Genomic DNA, 27,330 nt, shown 5'->3' with positions numbered 1-27,330 from the left:
CTAACTTGACACCATTCAGATAATAATCTGCCTTTCTATTCTTACTTCCAAAGTGAATAACCTCACACTTATCTACATTAAACTGCATCTGCCATGTATCCGCCCACTCACACAACCTGTCCAGGTCACCCTGCAGCCTTATTGCATCTTCCTCACAATTCACACTACCCCCCAACTTAGTATCATCTGCAAATTTGCTAATGGTACTTTTAATCCCTCCGTCTAAGTCATTAATGTATATCGTAAATAGCTGGGGTCCCAGCACCGAACCTTGCGGTACCCCACTGGTCACTACCTGCCATTCCGAAAGGGACCCATTTATCCCCACTCTTTGCTTTCTGTCTGTTAACCAATTTTCTATCCATGTCAGTACCCTACCCCCAATACCATGTGCCCTAATTTTGCCCACTAATCTCCTATGTGGGACCTTGTCGAAGGCTTTCTGAAAGTCGAGGTACACCACATCCACTGACTCTCCCTTGTCAATTTTCCTAGTTACATCCTCAAAAAATTCCAGTAGATTTGTCAAGCATGATTTCCCCTTCGTAAATCCATGCTGACTCGGAACGATCCCGTTACTGCTATCCAAATGCTCAGCAATTTCGTCTTTTATAATTGACTCCAGCATTTTCCCCACCACTGATGTCAGACTAACTGGTCTATAATTACCTGTTTTCTCTCTCCCTCCTTTCTTAAAAAGTGGGATAACATTTGCTATCCTCCAATCCACAGGAACTGATCCTGAATCTATAGAACATTGAAAAATGATCTCCAATGCTTCCACTATTTCTAGAGCCACCTCCTTAAGTACTCTGGGATGCAGACCATCAGGCCCTGGGGATTTATCAGCCTTCAGTCCCATCAGTCTACCCAAAACCATTTCCTGCCTAATGTGGATTTCCTTCAGTTCCTCCATCACCCTAGGTTCTCCAGCCCCTAGAACATTTGGGAGATTGTGTGTATCTTCCTCAGTGAAGACAGATCCAAAGTAACGGTTTAACTCGTCTGCCATTTCTTTGTTCCCCATAATAAATTCCCCTGCTTCTGTCTTCAAGGGACCCACATTTGCCTTGACTATTTTTTTCCTCTTCACGTACCTAAAAAAACTTTTGCTATCCTCCTTTATATTATTGGCTAGTTTACCCTCGTACCTCATCTTTTCTCCTCGTATTGCCTTTTTAGTTAACTTTTGTTGCTCTTTAAAAGAGTCCCAATCCTCTGTCTTCCCACTCTTCTTTGCTATGTTATACTTCCTCTCCTTAATTTTTATGCTGTCCCTGACTTCCCTTGTCAGCCACAGGTGTCTCTTACTCCCCTTAGAGTCTTTCCACCTCTTTGGAATAAATTGATCCTGCAACCTCTGCATTATTCCCAGGAATACCTGCCATTGCTGTTCTACCGTCTTCCCTGCTAGGGCCTCCTTCCAATCAATTTTGGCCAGCTCCCGCCTCATGCCTCTGTAATCCCCTTTGCTATACTGTAATACCGACACTTCCGATTTTCCCTTCTGCCTTTCCATTTGCAGAGTAAAACTTATCATGTTGTGATCACTGCCTCCTAATGGCTCTTTTACCTCTAGTCCCCTTATCAGATCAGGATCATTACACAACACTAAATCCAGAATTGCCTTCTCCCTGGTAGGCTCCAGTACAAGCTGTTCTAAGAATCCATCTCGAAGGCACTCTACAAACTCTCTTTCCTGGGGTCCATTTCCAACCTGATTTTCCCAGTCTACCTGCATGTTGAAATCTCCCATAACCACCGTAGCATTACATTTTTGACACGCCAATTTTATCTCCTGATTTAACTTGCACCCTAAGTCGAGGCTACTGTTTGGGGGCCTATAGATAACTCCCATTAGGGTCTTTTTACCCTTACAATTTCTCATTTCTATCCATACTGATTCAACATCTCCTGATTCTATGTCACCCCTTGCAAGGGAATGAATATCATTCCTTACCATCAGAGCAACCCCACCCCCTCTGCCCACCTGTCTGTCTTTTCTATACGTTGTGTACCCCTGAATATTCAGTTCCCAGCCCTGGTCCTCTTGTAGCCATGTCTCAGTGATCCCTACAACATCATACTTGCCCATGACTAACTGAGCCTCAAGCTCATCCACTTTATTTTTTATACTACGCGCATTTAAGTACAACACTTTAACTTCTGTATTTACCTCCCCTCTCACATCGTTCACAATTGGCCCTGCCCTTAATTTCTTTTCCGCTCTAGAACTTCTGTTCCCATTCTTCCGAAAGTCTTTTGCAATATCTCCTGTATTCCCTTTTACCTCATCTTCATATTCACAATTTGTTAACCCCTCCCCCCCACTACTTAGTTTAAAGCCACAGGTGTCACACTAGCAAACCTGCCTGCCAGAATGTTTGTCCCCCTGCTGTTAAGATGCAACCCGTCCCTTTTGTACAAGTCACCCCTAGCCCAGAAGAGATCCCAGTGATCCCAGTGGTCCATGATTCAATATGATCATGGCTGATCATTCAGCTCAGTAGCCTGTACCTGCCTTCTCTCCATACCCCCTGATCCCTTTAGCAAAAAGGGCCACATCTAACTCCCTCTTAAGTATAGCCAATGAACTGACCTCAACTACCTTCTGTGGCAGAGAATTCCACAGACTCACCACTCTCTGTGTGAAGAAATGTTTTCTCATCTCGGTCCTAAAAGACTTCCCCCTTATCCTTAAGCTGTGACCCCTGGTTCTGGACTCCCCCAACATCGGGAACAATTTTCCCGCATCTAGCCTCTCCAACCCCTTAAGAATTTTATATGTTTCTATAAGATCCCCCCTCAGTCTTCTAAATTCCAGCGAGTACAAGCCCAGTCTATCTAGTCTTTCCTCATATGTAAGTCCCGCCATCCCAGGGATCAATCTGGTGAACCTTCTCTGTACTCCCTCTAAGGCAAGAACGTCTTTCCTCAGGTTAGGAGACCAAAACTGCACACAATACTCCAGGTGCGGTCTCACCAATGCCCTGTACAACTGCAGCAGAACCTCCCTGCTCCTAAACTCAAATCCTCTTGCTATGAATGCCAACATACCATTCGCTTTCTTCATTGCCTGCTGCACCTGCATGCTTGCTTTCAATGACTGGTGCACCATGACACCCAGGTCACGTTGCATCTCCCCTTCTCCCAATCGGTCACCATTCAGGTAATACTCTGCTTTCCTGTTCTTGCCGCCAAAGTGGATAACCTCACATTTATCCACATTATATTGCATCTGCCATGCATTTGCCCACTCGCCTAATCTATCCAAGTCACTCTGCAGCCTCCTAGCATCCTCCTCACAGCTAACACTGCCACCCAGCTTCGTGTCATCCGCAAACTTAGAGATGTTGCATTCAATTCCCTCGTCCAAATCATTAATATACACTGTAAATAACTGGGGTCCCAGCACTGAGCCTTGCGGTACCCCACTAGTCACTGCCTGCCATTCCGAAAAGGACCCGTTTATTCCTAGGGCCTTATCTATGTACCTCCCACTCCACTGACATTGGTGGAGCGGGAGCACGTGGCCCCTGGCTGGGTGAGGTCAAGTGGGGCGCGAGGTGGTGACGTCACCTTGTCCCTTATTTGGGAGTGGGTTAATTGGCAACCCTAAATCCAGGCAACATGCTGGATAACCTCTTCAGCACCCTCACATTCTTCAAGCAGCGTGGTGACCAGAACTGCACACAATACTTTCGTTGTTTAAGAAAGCCAATGGAATGTTGGCCTTCATAACAAGAGGAGTTGAGTATAGGAGCAAAGAGGTCCTTCTGCAGTTGTACAGGGCCCTAGTGAGACCGCAACTGGAGTACTGTGTGCAGTTTTGGTCTCCAAATTTGAGGAAGGATATTCTTGCTATTGAGGGCGTGCAGCGTAGGTTTACTAGGTTAATTCCAGGAATAGCGGGTCTGTCATATGTTGAAAGACTGGAGCGACTAGGCTTATATACACTGGAATTTAGAAGGATGAGAGGGGATCTTATAGAAACGTATAAGATTATTAAGGGGTTGGACACGTTAGAGGCAGGAAACATGTTCCCAATGTTGGGGGAGTCCAGAACCAGGGGCCACAGTTTAAGAATAAGGGGTAGGCCATTTAGAACGGTGATGAGGAAAAAAGAATTCAGTCGGAGAGTTGTAAATCTGGAATTCTCTGCCTCAGAAGGCAGTGGAGGCCAATTCTCTGAATGCATTCAAGAGAAAGCTAGATAGAGCTCTTAAGGATAGCGGAGTCAGGGGGTATGGGGAGAAGGCAGGAATGGGGTACTGATTGAGAATGATCAGCCATGATCACATTGAATGGTGGTGCTGGCTCGAAGGGCCAAATGGCCTCCTCCTGCGTCTATTGTCTATTCTTTAAGAAAGGTAGAGATAATCAAGAAAATTATAGGCCAGTGAGCCTCACCTCAGTGGTAGGGAATTTATTGGGGAATTTATTCAGTTTAGTTTAGTTTAAAGATACAGCCTGGAAACAGGCCCTTCAGCCCACCGAATCTGCACCAACCAGCGATCACTCATACACTAGTTTTATCCTACACACTTTACACTGTCAACTTACAGAAGCCAAGCAACCGACAAACCTGCATGTTCTTTGAATGTGAGAGGAAACCAGACCCGGAGAAAACCCACACAGGTAACAGGGAGAATGTACAAAGTCTGTACAGACAGCACCCATGGTAAGGATTGAACCCGGGTCTCTACTGCTGCACCACTATGCCGTCTCAAGGGGAATAGCATTTACTCTAATTTGGAAGGGAATGGGCTAATTTGCATGACTTTGCCCAAAGCAGGTTATGTCTTACTAACGATCTAGATTTTGGACGATATGCTGGAGATCGATGAGCAGTCGATTTTGACTACGTGGATTTTAGTAAGGCGATTCATAAAGTTCCCAATATTCAGAATATTAAGATGCATGGATGTTCGTTGAGCTGGCTTACTCATTGAGTTGTGGGGGAAGGGTGTTATCCTGGGTGCAGGGCTGTTACTAATGGAGTTTTGCAGGGGCTTGTGCTGGAAAATCTGTTGTTTGTGAAGTATATAAATGACTTGGACATAAATGTCCAGTTATATAACATATAACAACTACAGCATGGAAACAGGCCTGTCCGGCCCTACCAGTCCACGCCGACCATTCTCCCTGACCTAGTCTCATCTACCTGCACTCAGACCATAACCCTCCAATCCCCTCCTATCCATATACCTATCCAATTTACTCTTAAATAATAAAATCGAGCCAGCCTCCACCACTTCCACCGGAAGCCCATTCCATACAGCCACAACCCTCTGAGTAAAGAAGTTCCCCCTCATGTTACCCCTAAACCTTTGTCCCTCAATTCTGAAGCTATGTCCCCTTGTTGGAATCTTCCCCACTCTCAAAGGGAAAAGCCTACCCACGTCAACTCTGTCCGTCCCTCTCAAAATTTTAAAAACCTCTATCAAGTCCCCCCTCAACCTTCTACGCTCCAAAGAATAAAGACCCAACCTGTTCAACCTCTCTCTGTAGCCCAAGTGCTGAAACCCAGGCAACATTCTAATAAATCTCCTCTGTACCCTCTCCATTTTGTCGACATCCTTCCTATAATTTGGCGACCAGAACTGCCCACCATACTCCAGATTCGGCCTCACCAATGCCCTGTACAATTTCAACATTACATCCCAACTTCTATACTCGATGCTCTGATTTATAAAGGCAAGCATACCAAACGCCTTCTTCACCACCCTATCCACATGAGATTCCACCTTCAGGGAACAATGCACAGTTATTCCCAGATCCCTCTGTTCCACTGCATTCCTCAATTCCCTACCATTTACCCTGTACGTCCTATTTTGATTTGTCCTACCAAAATGCAGCACCTCACACTTATCAGCATTAAACTCCATCTGCCATCTTTCAGCCCACCCTTCCAAAAGGCCCAAGTCTCTCTGTAGACTTTGAAAATCTACCTCACTATCAACTACTCCACCTATCTTAGTATCATCTGCATATTTACTAATCCAATTTGCCACACCATCATCCAGATCATTAATGTAAATGACAAACAACAGTGGACCCAACACAGATCCTTGGGGCACTCCACTAGACACTGGCCTCCAACCTGACATACAATTGTCAACCGTTACCCTCTGGTATCTCCCATTCAGCCATTGTTGAATCCATCTTGCAACCTCACTATTAATACCCAACGATTTAACCTTCTTAATCAACCTTCCATGTGGAACCTTGTCAAATGCCTTACTGAAGTCCATATAGACAACATCCACAGCCTTGCCCTTATCAATTTCCCTGGTAACCTCTTCAAAAAATTCAAGAAGATTAGTCAAACATGACCTTCCAGGCACAAATCCATGTTGACTGTTTCTAATCAGGCCTTGATTATCCAAATAATTATATATATTGTCCCTAAGTATCTTTTCCATTAATTTTCCCACCACAGACGTCAAACTAATAGGTCTATAATTGCTAGGTTTACTTTTAGAACCTTTTTTAAACAACGGCACAACATGCGCAGTTGGTTAGCAAGTGTACAGAAGACGCCAAGATTGGTGGTGTTACAGAGAGTGGGATATAGATCAGCTGCAGAAATGAGCAGAGAAATTACGGATGCAGTTTAATCTAAGCAAACGTGAGGTGTTGCCCTTTGGGTGCTGAACCTTTGAATATAAGGGGAAGGCATACGATTGATGGCAAAACGCTGAACTGCCTCAAAGTACAGCGGGATGGTGAGGTCCACATCCATAGCTCCTATAAATCAGGGACACTCATCGATGGAGTGGTTAATACAACATTTAGTGCACTTGCCTTCGTTGGTCGGGGCATCGAGTACTGGATTAGTTTTGAGATGCAGCAAGGAAACAGGCCCTTCCGCTCACTTGGTCCACGCCGACCACTGACCACCCATTCACACTTGGTCCACGCCGACCACTGACCACCCATTCACACTTGGTCCACGCCGACCACTGACCACCCATTCACACTTGGTCCACGCCGACCACTGACCACCCATTCACACTAGTTCTATATTATCCCATTTTCACGTCCACTCCCTACACACGAGCAGAAATTATAGAGGCCGACAAACCCCCACGTTTGAGATGTGGGAGCAAATCGGAGCACCCAGAGCAAACCCACACGACCACAGGGGAAATGTGCAAACTCCTCACAGAGAGTGATGAGTTCCACCGCCACACTCGGCTTCCTTCCATCAAGCCAATTTCCGACCCAGTCGGCTAGCTCTCCCTGGAATCCCATCCGATTTAACCTTCCAGAGCAGCCTATCATGTGGAAACTTGAGATTTAAGACTATTGACAATGACATTAGGCAGGGGCTAAGGAGGTGGTGGAAAAGATGCTGGAGTCAATTATTAAAGAGGTAATAATGGCGCATTTGGATAACAGTAAAAGGATTGGTCCAAGTCAGCATGGATTTATGAAAGGGAAATCATGCTTGACTAATCTTCTGGAATTTCTTGAGGATGTGACAAGTAAAATGGATGAAGGGGATCCAGTGGATGTAGTGTATCTAGACATTCAGAAAGCCTTTGATAAGGTTCCATACGGGAGGTTGGTGAGCAAAATTAGAGCACATGGTATTGGGGGTAAGGTATTGACATGGATAGAGAATTGGTTGGCAGACAGGAAGCAAAGAGTAGGAAAAAACAGGTCCTTTTCAGAATGGCAGGCAGTGGCGAGTGGAGTGCCACAAGGCTCAGTGTTGGGGCCGCAACTGTTTACAATATATATTAATGATTTAGATGATGGAATTAGAAGTAACACTAGCAAGTTTGCAGATGACACAAAGCTGGGTGGCAGTGTGAACTGCAAAGAGGATGTTATGAGGTTGCAGGGTGACTTGGACTGGTTGAGTGAGTGGGCAGATGCGTGGCAGAAACAGTAGATAAATGTGAGGTTATCCACTTTGGTGGCAAAAACAAGGAGGCAGATTATTATCTCAACGGTCTCAGATTAGGTAAAGGGGAAATGCAACGAGACCTGGGTGTCCTTGTACACCAGTCACTGAAAGTAAGCGCAGGCAGTGAAGAAAGCTAATGGCATGTTGGCCTTCATAATGAGGGGATTTGAGAATAGGAGTAAAGAGGTCCTTCTGCAGTTGTACAGGGCCCTGGTGAGACCACATCTGGACTATTGTGTACAATTTTGGTCTCCTAATTTGAGGAAGGACATCCTTGTAATTGAGGCAGTGCAGTGTAAGTTCACAGGTTAATCCCTGGGATGGCGGGACTGTCATATGAGGAAAGATTGCAAAGACTGGGCTTGTATTCACTGGAGTTTAGAAGGATGAGAGGGGATCTTTTTGAGACGTATAGAATTATAAAAGGACTGGACAAGTTAGATGCAGGAAAAATGTTCCCAATGTTGGGGGAGTCCAGAACCAGGGCCACAGTCTAAGAATAATGAGGAGGCCATGTAAAACTGAGGTGAGAAGAAACTTTTTCACCAGAGAGTTGTGAATTTGTGGAATTCTCTGCCACAGAAGGCAGTGGAGGCCAATTCACTGGATGAATTTAAAAGAGAGTTAGATAGAGCTCTAGGGGCTAGTGGAATCAAGGGATATGGGGAGAAGGCAGGCACTGGTTACTGATTGTGGATGATCAGCCATGATCACAATGAATGGCGGTGCTGGCTCAAAGGGCCAAATGGCCTCCTCCTGCACCTATTTTCTATGTTTCTAATTGAAGAGTCGGATTAAGTAAAATCCCATTGCTTTTTATACATACGTTACAAATAAGAGGGTGACCAGGGAGAAGGTAAGACTGCTGAAAGAGAACATAAAGGTCAGTGAGGAAAATACAAATATGGTAAGGCAGATTGAGATTCAGAAGGAAGTAATGCTGAGGCTCTTCCAGAACATTAAGGTATATAAATCCCTAGGGCTTGACGGGATCTATCCCAGGTTATTGAGGGGGGCAAGAGGGGAGATTGCAGAGGCCTTGAAGAGGATCTTTGTTTCTTCTCCAACCACAAGCAGCATTCCAAAAGACTAGAGTGTGGCCAATGTAACTGAAACCAAGTAATCCTCAGCCACAGGGAGAGGTTGAATAGACTTGGATAGTTTTCTCTGGAATGCTGGAAGTTGAAGGGAGACTTGGAGGGGAACTATAGGCCGGTTAGCCTGACTTTGGTGGATGGTAAGATTTGAGAGTCAATTATATAGGATGAGGATACGTAGTACTTGGGAGTTCACAATAAAATAGGCCAAAGTCAGAATGGTTTTGTGAAGGGAAGGTCTTGCCTGATGAATCTGCTGAAGCTCTTTGAGGAGGTTAATAGCAGGACAGACAGAGGGAATGCTGTAGATGTTGTTTACCTAGATTTTCAGAAGGTCTTCAGTAAGGTCAGGCTGCTAAAGCAGAGATAGATAGATTCTTGATTTGTCAGAGGTTATGGGGAGAAGGCAGGTTATACCATGTGTCAGAGGTTATGGGGAGAAGACAGGTTATACCATGTGTCAGAGGTTATGGGGAGAAGGCAGGTTATACCATGTGTCAGAGGTTATGGGGAGAAGACAGGTTATACCATGTGTCAGAGGTTATGGGGAGAAGGCAGGAAAATGGGGTTAGGAGGGAGAGATAGATTAGCCATGATTGAATGGCGGAGGAGACTTGATGGGCCAAATGCCCTAATTCTAGCCTATCCCTTATGACTTTATGACCTTGAGAGCCCATGGCATTGAAGGGAAGATATGTGCATAGATAGTGGGTTGGCTGGATGGCAGAAGGGAAAGAGTGGCAGTAATTAGTGGAGTTTCACCAGGATCGGTGCTGGGGCCGCTACTCCTAATGATTTTAGATAAGGGGATTGAAGACTTTGTGGCCAAGTTTGCAGATAATGCTAAGATAGGTGGAGGGGCAGGCAGTGTAGAGAAAGTAAGGACTTGGACAGGTTAGGAGAATGGGCAGAGAAGTTGCAGACTAAATTCAGTGGAGCAAAGTGCAGAGTCATGCATTTTGGTAATAAGAATAAAGGCGTAGATTATTTTCTAAATGGGGAGAGAATCCAGAAATCGGAGGTGCAAAGGAAGGCAAATTCAATGCTCACATTGATATCAAGAGGACTGGGATACAAAAACAGGGATGTAATGCTGAGGCTCTATAAGGCACTGGTCAGGCCACATTGTGAGCATATTTGGGCCCCATATCTGAGTAAGGATGTGGTGGCTCTGGTGAGGGTTGAGAAGAGGTTGACCAGAATGATTCTAGGTATGAGTGGGTTAGCATAAGATGAGTGTTTGACAGCACTGGGCCTTTACTCACTGGTGTTTAGACAGTTGAGGGGGGACCTCATTAAAACTTACAGAATAATGAAAGGCATAGATAGAGTGGATGTGGAAAGGATGTTTCCACTGGTGGGAGAATCTAGGACCACAGGTCGTAGCCTCAGAATTAAAGGGTGGTCTTTTAGAAAGATGAGGAGGAACTTCTTCAGTCAGACGGTAGTTAATCTGTGGAACTCATTGAAATCGAGGACTGTGGAGGCCAAGTCAGTGGATATTTTTAAGGCAGAGATAGAAAAGTTCTTGATTAGAATAGGTGTCAGTGGTTATGAGGAGAAAGCAGGGAATGGGATTCGGTGGCAGAGATCACCCATGATTGAATGGCGGAGTAGCTTTGGCACATTGGACTTAATCAATCAGAGTACTGTATAGAAGTTAGAAAGTCATGTTGTAGTTATATAAGACGTTGGTGATGCAGCATTTAGAGTATTATGTTCAGTTCTGGGTACCATGTTATAGGAAAGATATTGTTAGGAAAGGGGGCAGAGAAGATGCTGCCAGGATTCGAAGGACTGAGCTATAGGGAGAGGTTGAGCAGGTTAGGACTCTATCCCCTGGATCACAGAAGGATGAGGGGTGATCTTATAGAGGCGTATAAAATCATGAGAGGAATAGATCAGGTAGACAAACAGGACCTCTTGCCCAGAGTTAGAGATTTGAGAACCAGAGGGCATAGGTTTAAGGAGAAATGGGGATGATTTTATAGGAATCTGAGGGGTAACCTTTTCACACAAAGGGCAGAATGAGCTGCCGGAGGAGGGAGTTGAGGCAGGGACCATCGCGACGTTTAAGAAGCAATTAGACTGGGTACATGGATACGACAGGATTAGAGGGATATGGGCCTAACGCAGGCAAGTGGGACTAGTGTAGAGGGGATATGCTGGTTGGCTTGGGCAAGTTGGGCCAAAGGGTGTGTTTCCACGTTGTATGACTCTATGGCAGGTTGGGCGGTACACCCAAAGACAGGTTTTTTTCTCAACGCAGTTTTAAATGGCCTCCCCTTTATTCTTAGACTGTGGCCCCTGATTCTGGACTCCCCCAACATTGGGAATATGTCTTCCTGCATCGAGCTTGTCCAGTCCTTTCATAATTTTATACATCTCTATAAGATCCCCTCTCATCCTTCTAAACTCCAGTGAGTACAAGTCCAGTCATTCCAATCTTTCCTCATATGACAGGTACAGGATAGGACAGGCTGAGAACAAAATGGGCCAAATGCAGGTAGGTGGGACCAGTGCAGACATGTTGGCCAGTGTGAGCAAGTTGAGCCGAAGGGCCTGTTTCTACTATAACAATCCAAGTTTGTTTTCAGTTCAGATTTCCAGCAACTGCAAAACCAGTTTCATGTCAAGACAATTGCAAAGAGTAAAACCAGGCAGTCACCGAGAGAACATGCAAATCTTCCAGAGCCAGTAATGGACTGCAACCCTCACACAGATGACATCAGATATCGTACAGGTTAGGACTGATCCTGGGTTTGGTTTCACTGTTTAGAGATACAGCGCAGAAACAGGCCCTTTAGCCCACCGAATCCGCGCCAACCAACAATTCCCGCACACCAATGCTTTCCTACACACTATCGACAATTTACAACTTTTGTACTGAAGCCAATGAAGCAACAAACCTGCACGTCTTTGGAATGCAGAAACAAATGGGAGCTCAGAGAGCAAACCCACGCAGGTCACGGGGACAATGTACAAACTCCATATAGACAGCACCCGTGGTCAGGATCGAGACCAGATCTCTGGCACTGAATGGCAGCAACTCTACCGCTACGTCATTGTGCAACCATGGTCACATGCCAGCATGCTAGATCTGTAAGGCAACAGCTCCACTTCTACTAGCCGAACCAGTATTCCACCTGGATAGTGTCAAAATTATGTCTAGGAAAGAACTGCAGATGCTGGTTTAATTCGAAGATAGACACAAAATGCGGTAACTCAGCAGGATAGGTAGTATCTCTGGAGAGAAGGAATGGGTGATGTTTTCGGGTCGAGATTCTTCTTCAGACTGATGTCAGGGGAGTTGGCGGTACATAGATAAGGAACTGTATCGATAAGGAAGTGTAAGGTGTGAAAACAGGACCAAGGGAATGGAGATCAAGGAAACTAGAATAGATCATTGCTAGCTCAGAGAAGGTAACAACAAAACAAACAGAGATAAAATGTAGTCGGAGACAGTAAGACTAGTGGGAGAACTGGGAAGGGGAGGGGATGGAAAGAGAGGGAAAGCAAGGGCTATTTGGAGTTAGAGAAGTCAATGTTCCTGGGTGAAAGGCATAGATAGAGTGGATGTGGAACGGATGTTTCCACTGGTGGGAGTGTCTAGGACCACAAGTCATAGCCTCAGAATTAAAGGGCGGTCTTTTAGAAAGATGTAGAGGAACTTCTTCAATCAGACGGTAGTTCATCTGTGGAACTCATTGACACAGAGGGCTGTGGAGGCCACGTCACATATAAAGCCCTAAACGGGCTTGCCCCCCCCTTATATCAAAAATCTTCTATCCCACCACTCTATCTCCAGGTCCCTCAGGTCGGCCGATATGGGGCTACTCACTATCCCGCGGTCTAGGCTTAAGCTCAGGGGTGACCGCGCTTTTGCGGTTGCAGCTCCAAGACTGTGGAACAGCATCCCTCTCCCCATCAGAACTGCCCCCTCCATCGACTCCTTTAAGTCCAGGCTCAAAACCTATTTCTACTCCCTAGCGTTTGAGGCCCTCTGAGGGGGCGCTGTGAACTGTTTATGTATTGTGCTGTTATGTTTGTGTGCCATTGTATGTTCGTTTATTAGTACCTGAACTGATGTACAGCACTTTGGTCAATGTGGGTTGTGTTTAAATGTGCTATACAAATAAAATTGACTTGACTTGACTTGACGTCAGTGGATATTTTTAAGGCAGAGATAGAAAAGTTTTTGATTAGAATAGGTGTCAGTAGTTATGGAGAGAAGGCAGGAAAATGGGATTCGGTGGCAGAGATCACCCATGATTGAATGGTGGAGTAGATTTGGCACGTTGGCCTTAATCAATCAGAGTACTGTATAGAAGTTGCAGTTATATAAGACGTTGGTGATGCAGCATTTAGAGTATTGTGTACAGTTCTGGATACCATGTTATAGGAAAGATATTGTTAGGAAAGGGTACAGAGAAGGTTTACAAGGATACTGCCAGGATTCGAAGGACTGAGCTATAAGGAGAGGTTGAGCAGGTTAGGACTCTATCCCCTGGATCACAGAAGGATGAAGGGTGATCTTATAGAGGCATATAAAATCATGAGAGGAATAGATCAGGTAGACAAACAGGACCTCTTGCCCAGAGTAGGAGATTTGAGAACCAGAAGGCAAAGGTTTAAGAAGAGGGGATGATTTTATAGGAATCTGACAGGAGAATGGGCAGAATGAGCTGCCGGAGGAGGGATTTGAGGCAGGGACCATCGCGACGTTTAAGAAGCAATTAGACAGGTACATGGATACGACAGGTTTAGAGGGACATGGGCCTAATGCAGGCAAGTGGGACTAGTGTAGATGGGATATGCTGGTTGGCTTGGGCAAGTTGGGCCAAAGCATGTGTTTCCACGTTGTATGACTCTGACAGGTTGGGCGGTACACCCACAGACAAGGTTGCATCAATCAAATTGGCACAGGTGTGAGTTTTGGATTGCCAGTAAAGAGATGAGGGAAATAGGGGTCATTTGCATGAAATAAGTATGATTTAAAATTGTTATAAAATAATTTGGGTTGTTTTATTCTGTGAACCTTCTCTGTCCTGTCCCACGCCAATAGATTCAAGCTAAACCTCGATTGGCTGCAGATGATACAACCTACACTTTATGCAAACCAACCAGTTCAACAGGTTCTTCAATAAAATTATCTACATTACCAATAGGTGGGAAATACTCCCAAATGATAAACTCCACCCTCCTTATCTGGATCCACATATCACATGCCAACCCAACTCTTCCAGTAAAGAGGTCCTTCTGCAGTTGTATAGGGCCCTTGTGAGACCACATCTGGACTATTGTGTACAGTTTTGGTCTCCTAATTTGTGGAAGGACATCCTTGTAATTGAGGCAGTGCAGTGGAGGTTCACAAGGTTAATCCCCAGGATGGCAGGACTGTCACATGAGGAAAGATTGGAAAGACTGGGCTTGTATTCACTGGAGTTTAGAAGGATGAGAGGGGATCTTTATGAGACGTATAAAATTATTAAAGGACTGGACAAGCTAGATGCAGGAAAAAAATTCCCAATGTTGGGGGAGTCCAGAACCAGGGACCACAGTCCAAGAATAATGGGGAGGCCATTTAAAACTGAGGTGAGAAGAAACTTTTTCACCCAGAGAGTTGTGAATTTGTGGAATTCATCACATGTGAAAGAGATGCACTGTAATCAATATGGCAATGTACCTGGGGATTGCCATGGTCAGTATGTTTGTACTTCTGGCTATTCTGAAATATGTATTGGGTTGGGAAGATTAGAAGTCACCTCAGGAGATCAGATTAGAAGGAACATGAGGAGTTCTCATAGAATGGTTAATGGAAGGAATGGGAATATACAGGAGTAGGGATAGTCTGAGACTGGAAGATGGCTGCTTAGAATTAATGGTAATGACATCACGGAGTTTTGTTTCTTTTTTATGAAACCATGTGACACCTAGTGTGCACGTGCCCTGCCTGTGATTGGTCCAAGAAGTTACTACCGGTAAGAAAGTTACTATCTGCTGTATTGAACTGTAAATATGTGACCAGTTGTATGTTGCTCAGTCTGTCTCTGCTCTATTCGTGCCACTCTGGTGAGAGTTTGAACAAGTGGAGCAGAAGAGAGTCCCGTGGAAGACAAAGGTTTTGAACTACAGTGCTGTATTCGACTCAGTGATTGCCGAACCAGACTGAGGGGTATACAAATCGGAATCCACAGAGGCAATGATCCAAAAACATGAGCCCTGGCACCGGCTCCTCTGCCACATGTTCATTCAGGCTGTGCTTGTATTTCTGCCCTCACCACCACATGGCATTGCGGGCAGTCGAGAGATTACCTCTCTCAAGGCCCTTTCCTAACTACCTATACTCACACTGTCTACCCTCTTTGTAGGACTCTGATTAGACTGCATTTGGAGCAGTGTGTGCAGTTGTGGTCATCCCATTAAAGGAAGGATGTGGAAGCCTTGGAAAGGGTGGAAAAGTGCTGCCTGGATTGGAGGATATTAGTCATGAAGGAGAGTTTGGACAAAACTGCATTGTTTTCTATGGAATATTGGACATACAGTGGACAGTTCCCCCCCTCCCCCCCAACCCATACAAGGTGGAAACATCAAGGACTAGAGGACACATCTTCAATGTGAGAGGGGCATACTTTAAAGGAGACGTGCAGGACAGGAGTGGTGGGTACGTGGAACATACCTCCTGAGGTCTGCAGTGAGGCAGAGATGGGAATGCCATGTAAGACGTGTTTAGATAGGTACGCAGATATGTGGGCAATGGAGCATGCAGACAGGGGTTAGTTTAACTTGGAATCATGGACATGCAAAGTCAAGAACTCGTTCCTGTGCTGTCATAGAGTGATACAGTGTGGCATTTGGTCCATATCCCTTCAAACTTGTCCTATCCATGTATCTGTCTAACTGTTTCTTAAACGATGGGATAGTCCCGGCCTCATCTGCCTCCTCTGGCAGCTTGTTCCATACACCTCTCGGTTCCTAATAAATCTTTTCCCCTTCACCTAAAACCTGTGTCCTCTGGTCCTCAATTCATCTACTCTCGGCAAGAGTCTCTGTGCATCTACCCAATCTATTCCTCTTCTGATTTTATACACCTTGAGAAGATCACCCCTCATCCTCCTGCACTCCAAGGAATAGAGCTCCAGTCTACTCAACCTCTCCCTATAGCTCACACCCTCTAGTCCTGGCCAAATTCTCGTAAATCTTCTCCGTACCCTTTCCAGCTTGACAACATCTTTCCTATAACATGGTACCCAGAACTGAACACAATACTCTAAACGCGGCCTCATGGGGAATGTGGGGAATCCACTGTGGTGGATGTTTATGTTAACTTTTATGTAGCTATGTGTCTTGTTGTTATTTTTTTGTATGGCTGTATGGTAATATATCACTGAACCTTAATTGGTACATGTGATAATAAAAGATCTTTGAAACCAACGTATTATACAATTGCAACATGACCTCCCAACTTCTATACTCAATACTCTGACTGATGAAAGCCAATGTGCCAAAAGCCTTTTTGACCACCCTATCCACCTATGACTCCGCCTTCAAGGAACCATGCACCTGTATTCCTAGATCCATCTGCTCTACAACACACTTGGCCAATCGATCCAGATCTTGCTGTAATTCTTCACAATCACCTTTGCTATCTGCAAAACCACCCACTTTTGTATCATCTGCAAACTTGGTAATCTTGCCCTGTATGTTCTCATCCAAATCATTGATGTAGATGACAAACAGCAACAGGCCCAGCACCGAACCCTGAGGCACACCACTAGTCACAGGCCTCCAGTCCGAGAAGCAACCTTCCACCATCATCCTCTGCTTCCTTCCATGGAGCCAATTTTCTATCAATTCAGCTATCTCTCCTTGGATCCCATGCGATCTAACCTTCCAGAGCAGCCTACCATGCGGAAACTTGTCGAATGCTTTGTGAAGTCCATGTACACAACATCTACAGCTCTGCCCTCATCGACCTTTTTGGTCACATCTTCAAAAAACTCAGAGTTGTGAGATACGACCTCCCACGTACAAAACCATGCTGACTGTCCCTAATCAGCCCTTGTCCATCTAAATGCCTCTATATCTTATCCCTCAGAATACTCTCCAGTAACTTTCCAACTACAGATGTTAAGCTCACCGGCCTATAGTTCCCAGAATTCCCTGCAGCTCTTCCTGAATAGGCACAACATTTGCCACCCTCCAGTTTTCCGGCACCTCTCCTGTATTTAAGGACGACTCGTAGATTTCAACCAGGGCTCCAGCCAATTTCCTCTCTGGTTTCCCACAATGTCCTCGGATATATCAGATCAGGCCCTGGAGATTTGTCTACCTTCATACACGACAGTACCTTCAGTGCTTCTTCGACAGTAACACTGACTGCTCTCAAGACACTTCCATTGACTGCCCCAAGTTCTTCTACCCTGCTGTCTTTCTCCTCTGTGAATGTGAATGGATTTGAAGAAGTTGTTCTGTGAATATGACATTTGTCTGAATATGGACCAGAACAAGAGGATCTTTCCCATTCCCCAAAATGTCTTGATACTTTCCGATACATCTTTGGCACAATGTAGGCAACAGAGTCTAATGCATCGTGATTATTCTGCTGCCATGAGTAAATTGTGACCTTCTACCTCCTCCCAATAACCCCTTCCCTGATTGGAGTGTTGGGGGTTACGGGAAGAAGGCAGGAGAATGGGGTTAGGAGCGAAAAATAGATTAGCCATGATTCAATGGCAGAGTAGACTTGATGGGCCGAATGGCCTAATTCTGCTCCTATCACTTATGACCACTAGGTCCAATCTATTTGGGCATGGTAAATTCCAATCAAGTCTATTTGCAGTATACTTTCAGGCAATGTATTCCTGTCATGGAAGGAAATATATTTTCAAGGCAATAATTTTAAGCCTGTGACCTGTGATGATTAACCCTCCTACGAATGGAACTACTTCATACTCCATCAAAAACCTTTTAGGGGCTCATGTTGTCGACCTCCCTGTGGTGAGCCCTCAGTCAGGCTTGTCAACTGACCTCAGTCAGGCGAACGACAACAAACAGAGACAGCAGAAGCAGAAGCAGCTTCATAACTTCTGCTGCCTCAAACGCAAGAAGAAGAAAAACCTTTTACAATTTTGAACACATCAGCCTCACAACAACTTTCAGTAAATATAGACACAAAATGCTAGAGTAACTCAGCAGGTCAGGCAGCATCTCTACATACAAGGAAAGGCAACATTTCGGGTCGAGACCCTCCCTCAGTCTGAGGAAGTGTCTCAACTCGAAACGTCACCCATTCCTTCTCTCCAGAGATGCTGCCTGATACGCCAGCATTTTGTGTCTATCTTTGGTGTAAATCTGCATCTGCAGTTCCTTCCTAGACAACCCACAGTGATGGTCTAATCAGACCGCAGGAGGAGGTTGTAACAAAAAATGATCAGGGACTGGAGGGGGATGGGTGGGAGGGAGTATGATGTCAGACATTGCAACGTGTGCATTCACAGTCTCGCACAGAGCACAAGGGCAAGGGGATTGTTGCAGGGCAAGGGGCCACCTCTGGAGAATATGATGAGAGGAAAATCGGCTGATTGTTACAGGGAGCTCGGCAGATGACAGACATCCACATGTGAGCAACACAGCTGGGTGGGCTGGGCCTAGAGGCCTGCGGCAACTCTGCTGACATTGCTGGCTGACGATCATTACTGTGCAGCCACGAGCCTGATGAACAGAATAGTGCATACCACTGTTCACTTTGGGAAACACAACCTACAGGCAGAAACTAAAAAATGAATCAAGGACACGTGGGCTGCTTTACTGACCAAATCCAATAGTATGTGATTTACCATTTACCCCAACTCACTGCCAGAAAAGTGGCCTATGTGATTTTCCAGTTGCAAAACACTTTAACTCCCACTTCCACTATCAGAGTGAGTGAGGCCCAAGCCACATTGGAGGAACAGCACCTCATATTTCACTGGTGTGATTTTGGATTTCTCTATCTTCAAGTAGCCCGTGCTTTCCCTCTCTCTCCATCCCTCCCCCACCCTATTTCTCCAACTAGTTTCACTGTCCCCCTGATTAATTTTACTGTTTGTATGGCTTCCCCTCAGCCAACAATGATCCATTCTATTGTTCCTTGATCATTGTCAGCTTTGCTCTGTCGTTTTTAAAACTTACCCTTTCATATGTCTAGACTCAGTCTATCCTGACAGTCAGATGAAGGGTCTCATCCATAAATGTCACCTATTCCTTCTCTCCCGAGATGTTGCTTCCTTCCATATAGCCACCAAATCTGAACATAATACTCCAAGTGTGGCCTCAGCAACATAACACCCCAATCTCTCCATTCAATATGTAGGAAGGAACTGCAGATGCTGGTGTAAACAGAAGATAGACACTAAAAGCTGGAGTCATTCAGCAGGACAGGCAGCATCTCTGGAGAGAAGGAATGGGTGACGTTTCGGGTAGAGACCTTTCTTCAGACTGGTTAGGGATTAGGGAAACGAGAGATATAGACGATGATGTTGAGAAATTAAGAACAATGAATGACAGATTTTTCTAACTTCAAGTAACCCTGGCATTCCCTCTCTCTCTATCCCTCCCCCACCCAAGTAGCACCAACTTCTCATTTTCACCCAACAAACAGCTTACAATGTCCAGTTTCATTATCATTTCTACTTATTTGCATATCTTTCATTCATTGTTCTTTATCTCTCTACATCACCGTCTATATCTCTCGTTTTCCTTATCCCTGACCAGTCTGAGGAAGGGTCTTGACCCAAAACATCACCCATTCCTTCTCACCAGAGATGTGCCTGTCCTGCTGAGTTACTCCAAGTTTTTGTGTCTATCTTCTCTACTCAATACCCTGTCTGATGAAGGCCAATCTGCCGAAAGCCTTCTTGACCACCATATGAAACTATGACATCTCTTTCAAGGGAATATGCACCTGCACTCCTAGATATCTGGACTGCAACACTCCCCAGAGCCCTGCCATTCCCTATGAAGGTTCTGTCCTGGTTTGATTTTGTTTTTTCTTAGTTATTCCTTTCTTAGTTTAAATCCCACCCACATTTGGGGTGAGGGTGGTGGGGATTAAAAGTAAGTTTATTACCTCACTAAAATGATGTCATTAACTATTAACAATTCAGTCATGGAGTATGTCCTTATGGTAATGGATCAACAATCATTGAGCCAGGGAATGCCAAAATGTTGGGGCGGCACGGTGGCGCAGCAGTTGAGTTGCGGCCTCACAGCGCCGAAGACCCGGGTTTGATCCCGACTATAGGTGCTATCTGTACGGAGTTTGTACGTTGTCCCCGTGACCGTGGGTTTTCCCCGGATGCGCCGCTTTCCCAGGTAAATTTGCTTCAGTAAAAATTGTAAATTGTCCCTAGTGTGTAGGATAATGTTAGTCCCTAGTGTGTAGGATAGTGTGTAGGATAATGTACGAGTTTTGTTTAAAGATACAGTGCGGAAATAGGCCCTTCGGCCCACCGGGTCCTCGCTGACCAGTGATCCCCGCACACCAACACTATCCTACACCCACTAGGGACAGTTTTTTACATTTACCAAGCCAATTAACCTGCAAACCAGTACGTCTTTGGAATGTGGGAGGAAACCGAAGATCTCGGTGAAAACCCACACAGGTCACGGGGAGAACGTACAAACTCCGTACAGACAGCGCCCGTAGTCTCTGGTGCTGAATTCGCTGTAAGGCAGCAACTCTACCGCTGCGCCACCGTGACTGGCAATGGTCAGCAAGGACTCAGTGGGCCGAAGGGCCTGTTTCCACATTTATCTGTAAAGGCATTGGAGATATTGGATTTTTCCCCAAGAAGGTTTGGAGAATATCCCTTAATCATTCATTATGTCAAAGCAGCACCAACAAATTGGAGGAACAGCACCTCGTATATCGCTTGGGTAGCTTACAACCCAGTGACATGAACACTGATTAATTTTAGGCAACTTCTACATACACTCTCCTCTGCCTTGTCCCCCTTTCCCCACTAAAAGTCAGTAAGCCAGTTCCACAGTTCACAAAGATGTATCCCTCTTGTGTAGGAAAATTACTGCAGATGCTAGTACAAATCGAAGGTATCACCAAATGCTGGAGTAACTCAGCAGGTCAGGCAGCATCTAGGAGAAGGAATGGGTGATGTTTCGGATCGTGACCCTTCTTCAGACTGAAGAAGGGTCTCGACCCAAAATGTCACCCATTCCCTCTCTCCTAGATGCTGCCTGACCTGCTGAGTTACTCCAGCATTTGGTGATATCCCTCGTGATCACACCTTCCCTATCCAACAATCAGCCTATCGGGGAACCACCCCGCCTGAGGTTATCTGTTGCTGGCCCTGATTTGCCTTGGTCTTTTCTTGCTTCCAGTCTCCCCCCCCCCCCCCCCCCACACACACATCTCCCCCCTCAACCTCCAATCAATCTAAAGAAGGGTCCCAACCCAAAATTCCACCTATCCATTTTTTCCAGAGATGCTGCCTGTCCCGCTGAGTTACTCCAGCATTTGTGTCTATCATTGGGATAAAACAGCATCCATTGTACCTTTTTATTACATTGCCTGTCAGTCAGGCCTGATTGATGGAAATGTAGGCTTGGAAGCCAACCGATATAATGATCTCTGAAGGACATCGCTTATAGCCCGAGTTTCAAATAAAATATTGATTCCGAATGTACTTTAAGTTTTAAAGTTATTCGAATATTCCAGAGATCAAACCCAAACCAACAACAACCCTCTTGCCCAGAGTAAGTGATTGAGGACCAGAGGACATAGGCTTAAGGTGTAGGGGAAAGTATTTAATAGGAATCTGATGGGTAACTGTTTCACAGAAAGGGTGGTAGGTGTATGGAACAAGCTGCTAGAGGAGGTAGTTGAGGCTGGGACTATCCCAACATTAAAGAAACAGTTAGACAGGCACATGTATAGGGCAGGTTTGGAGGGATTTGGACCAAATGCAGACATGTCGGCCGGTGTGGGCAGGTTGGGCCACACAGCCTGTTTCCATACAGTATCGCTCTATGACTGAAGCCATGCACACTCGTGTCGATACTGTTCATGGATCATGGCATGAATGATATCAAGACTTTGTTGTAGGAAAAAAAAACCTGCAGATGCTGGTTTAAATCGAAGGCAGACCCAAAATGCTGGAGTAACTCAGCGGGTCAGGCAGCATCTCTGGAGAGAAGGAATGGGTGATGTTTTGGGTCGAGACCCTTCTTCAGTCTGAAGGAGGGTCTCGACCCAAAACGTCACCCATTCCTTCTCTCCAGAGATGCTGCCTGACCCGCTGAGTTGCTCCAGCATTTTGTGTCTACCTAAGACTTTGTTGTGATTTGACCAGATTTCTTAAAGTACCTAAGTGCAAAATCGATCAGATTGTTGTGAAACAGTTCTTCATGTATGTGGCATGTAGCAGAGATAATTACCATCATTTGATCACACATTCTACAATCAGATGAATCTTGTCAATGGACAATAGATGCAGGAGTCGGCCATTCAGCTCTTCAAGCCATTCCATTATAGGAACACCAGCTAAATTCCCAAGCATCAACTGCTTATCAAAAGAGTAATACTTAAAGATTGTTTTATCTTAATTATTGTAGTATGACATTATGGCACCTTAAATATATCAAAAGCAGTTTCATTAATAGAAAATAAAACACAGAGTGCAGCTTTTCATCAATTCATAATCAGCAGGCTGAAATGTTTATTTTGACTTGTCAAACAGCATCAAATTAATCACCTGTATTGTAGCTGCCCAATCTTTCCCCCACTACCAATACCATCTCAATATCTCATTTCATCATCTCCTCACTCTGACACCGAATATTGGATCATATCAAAACTATAAAAGTTTGCCCATAACTGTCCATATTTCTTTGCCTCATTGACTTCCTGCTTGCCCACTACTCCATTTTACCCTGATATCCATAACACTCATTATTACTTCCACATGTCAGTGTCCAACCCAATTATTGTTCAAAGATTTAATCATCAGGGCAGAAACATGATCAAATTCCACTCAGCTCCCTGAAGCTGCAGGCAGGATGTGACGAGTGGTCTTTGTAGTAGTCTCACCTTCTGTCAATGGCCAAATACTTAGAAGATATCGTGAAGTAATATAAATAAATGTACAGTACTCCCCATCTGTTCAATGACAGCCAGCCCCAGCCAGAGAAATCCCTTCCCTTCCATCCACGCAACTGCACCTTTGTCCTCACCTGCTAAAAGCTCAGCGGAAACTTTATTTTGTTTTGCATTTACATGCTCACAACATTTCCTCATTTCCCCTCTCACAAAATGAAGCCTCACTCCTTCTCCAACTCGCTCCGCCCCTTTCGTTCATATGTTTTACATAATAATTTAGATGAAGACCTCAGAAGCACAACATAGACGGCGGTTTACTTGCGAGATTAAAAGATGCCTTTACCGCTGTGAAAGCACAGTGAGAATTCACAGATCTCAATCAGTGCCCACGTCCCACGCCACTGGGCGGCCAATCTAATGACCCGTGAGAATTCAGCGTTTGCTCGTTGGAACTAGCACAACACACTGAGAGCAGAAACCCCTGGCCGGGATCTTTCATTAACTCCACTAATTGGATGGACAATCTCCTCCAGACTATCTCTCCGCTTGTGCTGTTATCTCTGGACCCTCGCCCTCGCCCCCCCCGGTGTGGCAACCATCCCAAAGTACAGCTTGATCCAACAGTCCGCGGGATCATCCGAACTCGGGGCACACACACATTTAACACAAGAACTGTAGAGAATCAGAGTGCAAAGATGAAACCCCTCCCTACCTGCGAGAAATCATGACAACTCATCGCGGCTAAACTACTGCAAGGTAAAGGAAACGTGAACGTCGCACCCCGGTAGAGAGGACATTATCATGGGGAGGATGGACACAAAATGCTGGAGTAACTCAGCGGCTCAAGCAGCATCTCTGGAGAAAGGGAATAGGTGACATTTCGGGTCGAGACCCTTCTTCAGACAGTGGAGCAGTGGCCGGCAGAGGCAGCCCGCTTGGAGCCAGCGAGCAGCCAAACCTCCACGTTCATGGATAACAAGGAAGGAAAACAAAGTGGGTTTAGAAAAGTTCTTCAAGGAGTGCGATCCGGAGCAAATGATGCCGCACAAATCTACTTACCCCGGCAGTGAGACTGCTTCCAGCCCAGCCCAGCCCAGCCCAGCCCCGACCCGACCCAGCACACACTCTCGTCGCTTCCGAGCACAGCACCGACCAAGCCAGCCCGCCGAAGAAACTTGCGTAACGTTAACAAATAATTAATGGGTCAATAATCGCGGGGCGCGGGGTCATTAATACCCCACGACTCTGCCTTTGTGGTCACCCCCCACGGACTCTCCGGGAGCTGCCAGAGACCCTGTTATTTGTGTCTCAGACTCCAACCCTGGACGTTATTCCCCCTCCCTTCCCCTCACTCTTCATTAGCAGGGACGTGAAGTTACTTTTCATTTGACACACCCAGCCCAGAATAAGTAAGCTGCGTTTATAAAGCACGCTTTCGCGGGGCTTGCTACAAGCGAGGAGGTTGTTTTGTTGTGGGGAACGGTGCGACGTTTAGCTGTGAAGCAAGCTGGCACAAACAGCAAGGTGGGGAGGGTCTTTGATAGGAGTGGACCTCCTGTCCCTGTTTCAGGCAAGGAATGTCAGTGCTGGCGCTCACCCCACAACCCCTCCATCCCTCAATGCCATTCAATAACACCCCGGCTCATCCTGCCTCTCAAAACCTCTCTTTAGTTTCGTTCATAGATACCGCGCAGAAACAGGTCATTCGGGCCATCGAGTCCACACCGATCTGCAATCCCCGCACATTAACGTATCTGGATTAGAGCATCTGGACTTTCAGAAAGCCTTTGATAAGATCCCACACAGGAACTTAGTAGGCAAAATTAGAGCACATGGTATTGTGGGTAGGGTGTTGACATGGATAGAAAATTGGTTGACAGACAGGAAGCAAAGAATAGGAGTAAACTGGTCCTTTTCAGAATGGCAGGCAGTGGCGAGTGGAGTGCCACAAGGCTCGGTGTTGGGGCCGCAACTGTTTACCATATATATTAATGATTTGAATGATGGAATTAGAAGTAACACTAGCAAGTTTGCGGATGACACAAAGCTGGGTGGCAGTGTGAACTACGAAGAGGATGCTAGGAGGTTGCAGGGTGACTTGGACAGGTTAAGTGAATGGGCATATGCGTGGCAGATGCAGTATAATGTAGATAAATGTGAGGTTATCCACTTTGGCGGCAAGAACAAGGAGGCAGATTATTATTTCAATTGTGTGAGATTAGGAAAAAGGGAAGTGCAATGAGACCTGGGTGTCCTTCTACACCAGGCACTGAAAGTAAGCGTGCAGGCACAGCAGGCAGTGAAGAAAGCTAATGGAATGTTGGCCTTCATAACAAGAGGATTTGAGTGTAGGAGTAAAGAGTTGTACTGGTGAGACCACATCTGGAGTACTGTGTGCAGTTTTGGTCTCCTAATTTGACAAAGGACATCCTTGCTATTGGGGGAATGCAGCGTAGGTTCACGAGGTTAATCCCCGGGATGGCGGGACTGTCATATGAGGAAAGATTGGAAAGACTGGGCTTGTATTCGCTGGAGTTTAGAAGGATGAGAGGGGATCTTATAGAAACATAAAAAGTATAAAAGGACTAGACAACCTAGATGCAGGAAAAATGTTCCCAATGTTGGGGCGTCCAGAACCAGGGGCCACAGTCTGTCTTATCAACCAACACAGGGAGAACCATTAAAATATTATTTGTTTCTAATCTTCCTTTCGAAATTGCTTGGATTCACAATTCCTCAGATTATGCTTTGCCCCCTTTGTGTTCACGTGCTTAGTTTGTGTCTCTTGTCCACACTGCTGACTTTCCCCCCAACCTTTGTATTCTAAAGAAGGGTCTCGACCCGAAACTTCACGCATTCCTTCTCTCCAGAGATGCTGCCTGTCCCGCTGAGTTACTCCAGCATTTGGTGTCTATCTTCAGTGTCAACCAGCATCTGCAGTTCCTTCCAACATATTGGATACGTTGCAATTGAACCTTTCACTTGCAAGACATAAAAACAGCTTTTTTTCATGAGCAGTAGCTCTGCTCAACAACCAAATGTCCATAGCCTCCTTTTGCTCTGGCATTTTGTTTCATTCTTCACATGTGTAAATTATAATGATTTATTTTAAATTGTTTACTGTATGTCATGTTGTTACTTAAGAACAAAGCACCAAGGCACATTACTTGTATGTATATATACTTGGCCAATAAACTTATTCAATTCAATTCAAGAGTGAACGAAGAAGGCTTCAGTTTCACTTTTGTCTGTTGCTGCATCAGGTTCTACGTCAGGTAAATAAGACTTAGAAGCTGGTCCAGACTGATCATTGAATAATCTGCCTTGCTGATCTCACAATAGGTGGGTTCACAAATTATTGTGAGAAGGACACAAAGAGCCGACAAAGGGCCAATGAGAACTTGGCAGATAGAGTATTTTGTGGGGAAATATGAAGTTATCCACTTTGAAAGGAAGCATGTACAAGAAAAGACTGGAACTACCAAAAAATGTTACTGTACCAAAGGACCTGGAGGCCAAATCCATGAAACGCTAAACTTTAACACACAAATATAGCACGTTATTAGGAAGGTAAATGGTCACCATCCCAATCCATCATCACCTATCCATATTCTTCAGTACATCAACTCTCCATACTCTCCAGGGAGGGCCTCGATCCGAAACGTCACCTACCATGTTCCCTAGTGAGTTATCCAGCAATTTATGTCCTTTAGTGCAGTGCTTCTTAAACTATTTCAGTGTCATTCACCCTTAAGTCTTTATCATAAAATTTCATTCACCCTCGACTAAATTTTCTCATGTTTTTTGGTAAATTTTCGTCTCTATTCGCCCTTGTGTATAATTTTATATATAATTTATTTTGTCACATGAGCAAAATACATAAATCAACTAATTTCTTATGTGTGTATTTTATTCAACTTTTTGAACAACCTAAAAATATGTAAAGAACACTAGGAGTGAAAATAATAAGTTTAATTACCATTGGAGTTGGAAAATTATTCTATTAGAATGATAAAAAACCATTCCAACGTCTAAACACTGGGCTTCAGCCCCATCCTACCCTTTCGAGCTTTGATTACTTGGAAAAGTAATATTTTCTTGGAAAACTAGCTCAAAAAACCATGGACTATGTGATTTCATAAATTAGTATCAAACTAATATAACTTTCTATAACTCTCCCCGACGAAAACTCACAATACCACCAAATATCAATTTGC

At 45.1% G+C, this 27,330-nt stretch overlaps 1 protein-coding gene across 3 annotated transcripts in view; it reads right to left on the bottom strand.

Annotated features, from left to right (window-relative positions):
* Positions 1-24,456, bottom strand: part of slc16a12b (solute carrier family 16 member 12b) — a 124,151-nt gene extending 99,695 nt beyond the window's left edge. The window contains exon 1 of one of the 3 annotated variants that reach the window (XM_078413743.1): positions 24,173-24,456. The gene's annotated coding sequence lies outside the window, so the exon portion shown is untranslated. Of the gene's footprint in view, positions 1-23,456; positions 23,538-23,825; positions 23,910-24,172 lie in introns of those variants that run through there. The other 2 variants (XM_078413742.1, XM_078413741.1) reach the window with 2 other exon arrangements.
* Positions 24,457-27,330: the final 2,874 nt, after the last annotated feature.

The sequence above is a fragment of the Rhinoraja longicauda genome, chromosome 16, assembly GCF_053455715.1.
Source record: "Rhinoraja longicauda isolate Sanriku21f chromosome 16, sRhiLon1.1, whole genome shotgun sequence".
Lineage (NCBI taxonomy): Eukaryota > Metazoa > Chordata > Chondrichthyes > Rajiformes > Arhynchobatidae > Rhinoraja > Rhinoraja longicauda.
This window is presented reverse-complemented; position numbering and strand designations above follow the sequence as displayed.